Here is a 10663-nt window from a genome sequence, read left to right on the forward strand (position 1 = left end):
CTGTACACACACGCCGTCTGTTACGAGGGCCCGTGAGGGACAAATTTCAAGATGACCTCGCAAACGCAATAATGATACGCTCCGTCTGAAATATACAAGTTAAACTCACTCGTGATACTTGATATCGCTCATATTCACAAGCTCTTATATACACAATAAGTGAAATTCTGTCTTAAACACTACTGAAATCAAATGCTCTTATATACACATTTACACCCCCCCACACACACACACATTAAATACAACTGAAACGCTCTCATGCTCCAAACCACACACACAAAATACACTCACATACACAAGGGAATACATCATACTGAAACTCTCTCATTCACACAACTGAATTTTCTGTTCACATACACAAGTAAACACCCTTACATAAACTAGTAGTGAAACAAACTACTGAACCGCTCTCATGCTTATTTTTTTTGCTCACATAAACAAGTATAATGCTCTCACACACTACTGTGACACTCATGAATCCACCTGAATATTTTTTCCCACTCTAATACAACTGAAATTCTTTCGCGCGATACATGTATGAACCGCTCTCATACACACAACTTTTTTTCCCCCACCCACACAAACAAGTGAAATGATCTCACATGCACTAGTCTAACGCTGTCATAGGAACTACTGAACCACTCTCATACGCAGTGAATCTTTTTCTGCTTACATACATACGCAAGTGAAGCGCCCTCAACTGATTGTTTTCCTTCTCATACTCACAAATGAACTGTTTTTACTCGCACTGGTGAAACATAGTCATACATCTCAGGGTTTTTTTTCCCACTCACATGTACAACTGAAACACTCTCATACACACTAGTAAAATCCTTTAGCGCATTTCAGTTGTGTGACACCTTGTTCTTCACTTAAAAGAGAATGTTGCACTTCCTAACTGTCCACTTGCTAACAGTCCACATTTGCATTTCATAACAGTTCTTCACTCATCTGTTGATATGTTTATACCTACGTACCATTTGTGTTACATTTAACTATATTTAAACTCAAGAATGTGTCATAACCATCAAGATTAGCGCTCTCTCGTGCAACCATGCCGTTGTCACTTTAAAAACAGTTTGTAAACAGACCCGTTGCCCTCGCCTCGGACCTACTGCTCCTCTCTGCCACTTGGTGGGTTGGACCTCCATTTGCCACGCAACATTCAACAGCCAATCAGACGGGCTGTGTCCGAATGCAGCATTCAAGTAACCAATGAGCTACCAGGAGCTTTAAAAAAAAAAACCCTGCTGGTAACTTTTAGTCTGTCACTGCCTATGCAAAACTGTTAACTAATAAAATACTATGCGTCGTGACAATCCTTGTTTTCACGTTTATCATTTGTTGAAGCTTATTTCCTGTGGTGGGATTGTTGTCATGTCTTGTGAATGTGATGACACATGTGGTCATCCATGCACCTGCGTTCTCACAGGGCTTACTGTGGAATGAATAATTCCTTCAGAAAGGCAGGAAAACACAGCGGCCTCATAGTCTCTTTCAAATGACGACTTGAGGCCATTTTATACACTTAAAAGGGGAAAAGTCTATCTGAAACTGGGCCAGTTCTGTGCAGACTGTATGAGACCTTGTTATGAAATTATAAAAACTTGAAGCACGGCCAAAGCCTGGCATGATGATCTTTTACTGATTGACTGCCATTGACGGCTATAGACATCAAAAATTCATTTGAACTATTTCTATTAGTTTAAAAAAAAATCCACCTTTGCTAACAAGAGTATGAAAATATTGTAAGTTTAGAACAGATCTCAAATTGGTGATTAATCGTTAGTTAACTTGTGAAGTCATGTGATAATTTACAATTTAAAAAATGTAATCGGATGACGGGCCTAATTAAAAATAAAAATAAAAATAAGGGGCGTTTAATCGTAATTAATCGCATGATAATTTTATATGTTATTAATGTACAATAAAAAAATATAGGTTTTCATAAAAAATGAAATAAAAAATTGTTAAACTAATAGAAATAGTTCACATGAATTTTTGACGTCTATAGTCGTCAATGGCAGTGAATGAGTTAAAAATGCAAGTAATTACACCTGGCTGCGTGGGTGGATGTTACAAGTGGAAATAAATAAACCGCACCCTGCGTAGTTGTGTCTACAAGCTTTTTTGTCTGCAAGTTGTCCAGATCTGCCTTCTGTGAGATGATAGCAAGCGCTGCTTGAGCTTTGTTCAAGCAAGATGATAAGGTTCGGGCCTATACGGTTACCAGGTGCTAGGCAACTCACGCAGACGCTCAAACAAACAACGATTATTATGTGAGTGGCGCAACAAGAACAGTCTGTGCATGCGCTCGTGTTTTGTTCATACGTGAGGTGGAATTATCCGAACAAATAATGCAGAGTCTGGTTTCTGGCTTCTTTTTTTAGTCTCCACAACACAAAGGCCGAGCTTTGACACGATTCCCACAGTTTCCCCAAGCCGGCTGAAGAAATAGGTGAAAGTTCAGAGCCGGGCCTTGGCTGCCGTGCGCATGTTGATGTTCACGAATGTGACATGCGGCTTTATCGGCATCTTAACTCATTCACTGCCATTGACGACTGTAGACGTCAAAAAATTCATGTGAACTATTTCTATTAGTTTAACATTTATTTTATGAAAACCTAGAAAAAAAATTTGTGTGTACATTTATATATATATATATATATATATATATATATATGAATATATGCGTAAGTCATGCGATTAATTACGATTACAAATTTTAATCGTCTGACACCCCTCATTTAATTTAATTAAAAAAAATTATAATTAGGGGCGTCAGGCGATTAAAGTTTTTAATTGTAATTAATCACATGACTTCACTAGTTAACTAACGATTAATCACAAATTTTACATCTGTTCTGAATGTACAATAAAAAAAAATCTAGGTTTTCATACTTTTGTTAGCAAATGTGGAAAAAATATGTTAAACTAATAGAAATAGTTCAAATGATTTTTTGACGTCTATAGCCGTCAATGGCAGTGAATGAGTTAAAAATAAAAAGTGCTGCCTGTGAGTGCTTGAAGGTTTCGGCGTTGCCAAAAGATAAATTGACTCAGACAGCATGTTAACACTCGTTCTGTTTGTTTGGTGCTCTTTAATTGCTTCCTGTCTTCCTCAAGTGTGTCATACGAGGATGGTTTGTTGTAGCGTATTTTAAAAAGAGACCATTTGGAAACATGCCAATACAAAAAAAAAAAAGCGCTGCCCCTCTTTGAACATGTTACGTAACAAAAGACGCCATGAGCAGAGCGGCACTCTGTGCTCATTTGACCACGGTGACCTTGTCATGTGTTTTGATTCCACCGTCTTTTGCAGCTTTTATGTTTGGTCCCTCCCCGATCTCCTTTCTGGCCTCTCTCTGTAGCATTAGTGGCTGTTTGCATATGATAAGCGCATGTCGAGGGTGGCAAGGCAGATGAGACGTCAAACTGCATGTGACACAATTTTGGATGGCCTGAGGAAAAGGATTTGAACACTGGTGACATACATACAGTGGGTATAAAAAGTGTACACACCCCTGTTCAAATGGCTTTTTTTTTCCTGTGACACCAAGGCAATTAATTAGGGGTGTCGAAATGAGTCAATTAATTTTGAGTTAATTTAAAGTCCTTTTAACACATGCGATTAATGACCGCCCCTTACTTGGAAAGCCTGTACAGCAGACACGTCCACGTCAAAATTTAGCAGTAATACATTTTACAAAAATGCATATATTTGTGGAGACTGAGGTCGAGTTGTATTTTACAGTTTTAAAAATGTGCAGAATTTCACAAGTTAGTTCATGTTAAAGATTAGATAGCTCTTAATATGATAAGAAAAATGCACTGAGCTGTCACTGTCTTACAAATGCAATTATGCCATCTAGTGGCAGAAAAATGACCTCAACGCAAATCAATATCATGCTCGTTTTTACAGTAGAGTACATCTTTTTAATTTTAGCTTAATTTTATGAATTATTATGAAATTACTGCATCAATGATGCAACCATATTTCTGTGAGTTTAAATGATTGGTGAAGCGGTGTGTACACTTATGCAACCACATTATTTCAGTTGTTTATTTTTTACTTTCCCTCTTGAAAAGATATAAACATTTGAATTTAAAATTATTTATCTTGGTCTCTGTTTTTTGTTTTGTTTTTACAGCAAAAAAACAAACAGACATTTGAACAGGGGTGTGTAGACTTTTTATATCCACTCTATCAGATGTTTATAGTCCGAGTGTGAAATGAATGAGCTCTGGAACAATAACTGATGAAACAGGACACACAAAGGTAAACATTTTTGAAGCTTTCGTTCTTTTACAGCTGGATTTTCCCCTCAGGTGACATTTTAGCAGATCGACCCTCTGCACTGCTCTCGGCCTCACGTTGCATCCAGTTTGTTTATAAAGGTTATCCTCAACTGCACTTTGTGGTCCTAAGATAACCCCTAAATACACATAATACTTAGCCAGCACAGACGCCACTTGATAGCTTCCTGTCCTCCATCCAAATTACACAACTGAGCTGATATAAAGCAAACACGCCCCCTTTCATATTCAGGGAGATTCCCTCGCAGTTCATTTCGCAGACAGAAGAAGGGGGGAGGGAATGCGTTAGCTTTTCCCCACCTTCTCTCCTTTCCTTCTTTATATCAGCTCAGAGCTCTCCCAAAGCCCCCCCATGCATGATGCATCCCTTCATGGAGTCCCTACAAGGCTTGAGCGGACAGGTCCGGGAGGTGTCCTTGGCAAGGGGCAGTTGATAAACACTGCAAAAGCGAGGTTATGTTTGGGAGTGGGGGGGGGGGGGGGGCTCTAATTCATGCTCCCCTGAAATCGCTCAAGAGAAATATTATAAATTCTCCATTTGAACGTATTTGCTGATATTTTTTCTTTCAGCAATGTTAGGTGGCTGAAGAATGAATGCCCGTCCTCTACCCGCAAGGATATTGCTGACAAAGTATGACCTGCATCCTAAAAATAGCAACAGGCAAGGTGAAGGTTAAAGTTGATTAAGTTGCGTATGAGAGCACATGGAAAACTTTAGATCATTAAATAATTTGGAGTTGCACCATGTTCATATATATAATGTTTTCAACAACTATTTTATTTATTGTCTGCTGGTCGGTGATAGCTGTATGATATATAAATACATATACAGGCGACGATTGGTTCACACGGGGATGTAGCTCAGTGGTAGAGCGCATGCTTTGCATGTATGAGGTCCCGGGTTCAATCCCCGGCATCTCCACATTTTGATCCGAACTCGTTGTTAGCGCGCGATTTTGGTGCAACAAGCAAAGCTAATCAAATCCTCCAGACGACCAGTGCAAAGGTTTGACAAAATGAAGGCAAAATAAACAGTTTATTTTATTGACGTGCGGGTTTCTTAGCTCTCAGAGAGCAATTCATTAACAAAATGCAACATCAAACATTGGTGGTTGTCGAACTTAATAAGTATTTCATATTAAACATACTGTCAAAATTAAACGCCGTGTTCGTAAAAATTTAATTTATGAAGACAATTTTGTGTTGTTGTTGTGCCCTTACACAATACAAAGGTCAGGTATGGCCATCCTGTTGACATCATGTGCCATTTTGTGCCACATGAAAAGCTGATGCTGAACCATAAAAATAGTAAGATTTATTTATTTTTTAACCCAAATTCTACATGTTATGTTTCACCTGTCATGATTGTTTATATATTTCAGAGTGGTAGCAAATAATATTTTTGCTGCAAATAAGAAAATAGCCACTATCTACTTTTTTTATTTTTTATAAAGCCCACGTCACACAATTTCAAAATGAACTCTTTGGATAAAGATTATATTTATTTACATATAGTATCTCGCATTACCAAAACGTATAAGAGTTTGCTTGTAAAAATCGTGTTTCACGTGTTAAATATGTATCCAACAATGATTATGCATAACTCAACACCAGTTTGCCTGAAAACTCGACCGGTCATTTATTGGGGTTGGGCTGCTCTCTTGTGGTTGCTTTCATATTTGTTTCTGTTGCTGCGATTCCCCATTCGAACACCCGGGGGCGCCAGATAGCAGATTGTTATTATTATTATTTATTTATTTTTGAGAGATTGGTCATTTAATTTGATACTGTTTTCATTAAATATAATACAATTTTAAACATATATATATATATATATATATTTGTACTAACCAATAATCCAAAAAGCCCATGCTTTAATTAGAAGCTAGAAATCACAGACATAACTTACTTACAAATTTAGAATAGATAATTTGGTCCTATCAAACTTTATTTATAAAGCACTTGTTGTACATGGCAACCTACTTCTTGCTTCTCGTTTTCACATTATTAAAACCAACCTTGTCCGTGTCCTGACTTTTGGAATGACAAAAGGCTGGAGCCGGAGGACGTCACAACTCGCAAGGGTTCAAACTGTAAGGTAAAAGAAGTTCAGAGAGATAAGAAAGCGCAAGGCCATTAGCTTAAAAACAACAACTTTAAAAGCACTTTAACTTCTGAAATGAAGTTAAAAAAAGAGAATCCAGTGGACCAAGATAAACTTTTGCATTTCATCAGCATAACAATGGAAATTCACTCTCTTCCTCCTGATAACATTATCAAGTGGGAACATATGTAATTTGAACAATAAAGGGCCTAGAATTGAACCTTGAGGCACACCACATTTTATTTCGTAGACTTGTTAGGAACACATATCCTTTTTTTTCTCTTCTTTTTAGCTAAAAAAATGGTAAATTATTAGTATTGTTAAGAGGTCGGATAGCGTTTTGTCCCAATTTGCACACAGGTGGGCTTGTTGGCATGTTTGTTTGTTTGGTGATAAATAGCTTGACCAGCAGATGACCTTTAATGGCGGCATATACAGTATTGAATACTGCGGACATACGAGATCATTATGACTTTGTCGTTGCAAAACATCCACAACAGAAATAACTGTCATCGCGTCCTAAAAAGATGTTCCTCTGAGGCCAACGTTTGAATTGCGATGATTGCTTTTATGCAACACAATCAATAACCACCGTGAAGCGGCAGAACGACGGCCAAATAGCAAACATGACTTTGTGTCGTTAATGATCTGCTGGCGACGGACGTATTGACAAAAAAATATGTTCATTCGTGTGCGCTGTAAAAGTTTGCTCAATATTTACTCTGTCATGTTAAAAAAACTTTTTGTTCAAAAAGGTTCTCTTTGCACAAAATAGTGCAGTGTGCTCGCGCTGACAAGAAAAAAAAAACGAAGCAATCACTGGATTTATGAAGCTTGAAAGGGGATGTTGAAGGAGCATATTGCTGGAATTGAGGGATATCAACTTGGAAAACTTCCATCTGTGGCATTTGTAACCTAATCTCTAATCTGTCTAACCCTAACCCGAGTTTAAAACCCTAATTTGAAACCTTCACCCAGATTAAAACTCTAATTTGAAACATTAACCATAGTTTGAAACCCGAACACTATTTTAAAACCCCATCCCTCGTTTTCAATTCTTATTTGAAACCCCCAAACCTTGTTTAAAAGCATAATTTGAAACCCTACCCTGAGTTTGAAACCCTAATTTTATACCCTAATCTGAAACCCCCTTTGAAAATTTAATTTGAAACCATACGCCTCGTTTTCAACCCTGATTTGAACCCAAACCCTATTTCAAAACCCTAAACACGTTCAAACACTAATTTGAACCCACAACCATTGTTTGAAGCCTTTGTTGAAACCCTAAACCTAGTTTAAAAGCCCTCATTTTAAAAACTACTACTACTACACTAAGCTTACTTTATAGCCCTAAATTGAAATCATAGCCATAGTTTGAAATCCTTATTTTGGGTTAGGGTTTCAAATTAGGGTTGAACTAACTAGGATTGTTGTATAAAATTAACTTATTTGCGCCCTAAAACATACATTCTATTTAAAATAGTGCCATGCTACCAAAGACGTATTTATACGTTTTTAATGCTAGCGCATACAGAAGGCTTTAATGCAGCCTCTGAACAGAAGAGAATGCTTGAAGCAATGGTAGTTATTACAAAAAACAGCCAGCAGGTGGCAGCAGAGTATAAGAGATCAGCCAGGGTCATGTTGCAAAAAGCTAATTTACCCACAGTTCTAAACAGATTTGTGAATAATGATGAAACGTAGCTATATTCCAATGCTAATTGCGGCAAAACGGAAATAGATACAAATATACTTTTTTTTTGCTGATAAAAGGAGAGACTCTAATCTTTATTTTGGTAGGTTCCATGTCTTCATAGCAAAATAACAGAATATTCTGTGGGCCTTGCAAAATCAGTCAAAATCCAGTAAAACAGCCGGGAGCGAAGGGGGTTGCTTCAGGCTGGAAGTGACTGAGTTAAGGTTTTAAAGTAAGATTAAGGTTTCAAATCGGGCACGTTGGTGTTTTAGGGGGACTGGAAGGGATTAATGGCATTTTCCATTCATTTCAAACGTTCCCAGGGGCCAATAATGTGTTGACATTAAATCATCTTTTCCTTTTATAGACTTCCTTTTCAGTTTCTTCACTCTCTCTCTCCATTCGGAAAACACACACAAACTGTACTGAAGGTACGTGTGAGTGGAGATGGTTCGCACTGCATGTGGGAGCGTTGACGGCCTTCCGCGAGGAGAACCCGACCTCGCACCTGCTGAGCAACACTCACACATAAAAGTATGCATATGCAAAAACAACAAACGTTCACGACGCGCTCAATAGAGCAGCTCGGCCATTGTTACTCTGTAGATCAAATCTCAAGCAGACAACTCGTCTTCTTTCAGATTCATTGGCGCAGTCGCATAACGAGGGCCAGCTGCAGAATCATATGAAACAAATGGAAACGCCGCTAAGTGGTCGTTACCTGAACGGTTCCGAATGCTTTTGATTATTCAAGAGCCATTTGCTTTCACATGCAAAATGGCACTTTGCAACCTGCACACAAAACACTTGTTGCAAGTCAAGGTGAGCGACGGCTTCTTTTTGAATAGGAAATAGCCCAGATATAAAAGTGAAAAGTAAAAATCCCACCCCAACTTTTTCATATGAGATCTTCTTCCTCGCGTGACTCGCTTTACAGCTGCACTTCGTCAAGATTTGTCGATTGGTTGCAATCTGTCTGATGAAGCTCATACTTTTTTTTTTTTGCCAATGATGAAATTTGGAGGCGGCCATTTTGCATACAACTAAAGATTGTAGCACAAGGGAGGTCAAAGTCCGGCTCGGGGGCCACTTGTGGCCCACTGCAAGTTTTTTTTATTGGTTCGTCATATATTTTTATCGAAAACACGATGGTAGACCGCGTATATTGAAATATAGCACACTACTTTTTTAAATTAATAAAATAAAAAATTAATAAATATATATATATATTTTTAAAAGATAGCATACCTTTATGCATAGTTGAAAGACTTTTTATTTTCAATTTTTTTATGTTAAATTTTTTTTTGCCACATGCATGTTTTTCTCATTTGCTCCCTTCGGTTGGACCTTCCGCAGCCTGTGAGATGCTACAAAAGTAGTTATTTTATATTATTCATCCATCCATCCATCATCTACCGCTTATCCGGCGTCGGGTCGCGGGGGCAGCAGCTTTAGCAGGGAAGCCCAGACTTCCCTCTCCCCAGCCACTTCAGCCAGCTCCTCCGACGAAATCCCAAGGCGTTCCCAGGCCAGCCGAGAGACGTAGTCTCTCCAGCGTGTCCTGGGTTGTCCCCGGGGCCTCCCGTCGGTGGGACATGCCCGGAACACCTCCCCAGGGAGGCGTCCAGTAGGCGTCCGAACCAGATGCCCGAGCCACATCAACTGGTTCCTCTCAACGCGGAGGAGTCTCGTTCGACCCTTATATTATTCATATATATATAAAATATATATTTTCCAAATGCTCAATCTTATTTGACCTTTACTTTTATTCCTGTTCTTAACATATCTTACTTCTGTTTTCATTGTGTTTATTACAGGTTTTATGTCAAGATCTGTATTTTTGACTTTCTGACTACTGTCGGTGAGCCAAAGACAATTTTCCACCTGACTGAACAATAAATCATTTTTATTCTCTATTCTATTTAAAAATGGAAAAAACAAATATTGGAATGTTAGAACATGATATCACACATTTTTCAATGAATTATGAACACAATAATTATATTCCCATGATAAATGCAACAATGGCAACACTCATCGTATCATGTTGAATCCCTAAAGCAACGGAGCCAAACATCTGCTCCGAGCTGAAAACTTGACATCTTGATGTCTTCTCCGGTTCACGAGGTCGCTTTGACCTGCTCGCAGGCAGCACAAATCGTCGCTCTCCTCAAAACAATTAAACTGCAACACTGGTGTAATCAGCTGTTTTCTTTTCACTCCCTCTGTGTGTATCGATTGTATCTTTATTTCTATATGAGCCGCTAGACACAGATTGTGTATCTAATAAAATTATACAGGGCAGCTCGTCTGTCCCCTTTGCATGGTTTTCAATTTGCCGTGACAGTCCACCACCACCACAGCGAACGAACAACCCGCCTGACTTTCACGCGTCTCTGCTATTTGCTTTTTATTTTTATTAGCGCACTGCCCTCTGACCTCCAGTCTCCGTGGCGTCGGCGTCAACAAGCGTCTAACGACGTGTGAACTTTTTGGGCATGCCGTTACAATGGCGCCCACACAGACAGGTGCACCCCCAAATGCAT

The 10663-nt window shown here is 38.7% G+C and overlaps 1 non-coding gene across 1 annotated transcript; it reads left to right on the plus strand.

Moving 5' to 3' along the window:
- Window positions 1–5167: 5167 nt before the first annotated feature.
- trnaa-ugc (transfer RNA alanine (anticodon UGC)) lies at window positions 5168–5239 on the plus strand. Its single transcript has one exon. It is a non-coding gene; the product is annotated as a tRNA-Ala (tRNA).
- The last annotated feature ends 5424 nt before the right edge of the window (window positions 5240–10663 follow it).

The sequence above is a fragment of the Leptonotus elevatus genome, chromosome 2 (assembly GCF_054856555.1).
Source record: "Leptonotus elevatus isolate MCC_2025b chromosome 2, RoL_Lele_1.0, whole genome shotgun sequence".
In the NCBI taxonomy this organism is placed as follows: domain Eukaryota; kingdom Metazoa; phylum Chordata; class Actinopteri; order Syngnathiformes; family Syngnathidae; genus Leptonotus; species Leptonotus elevatus.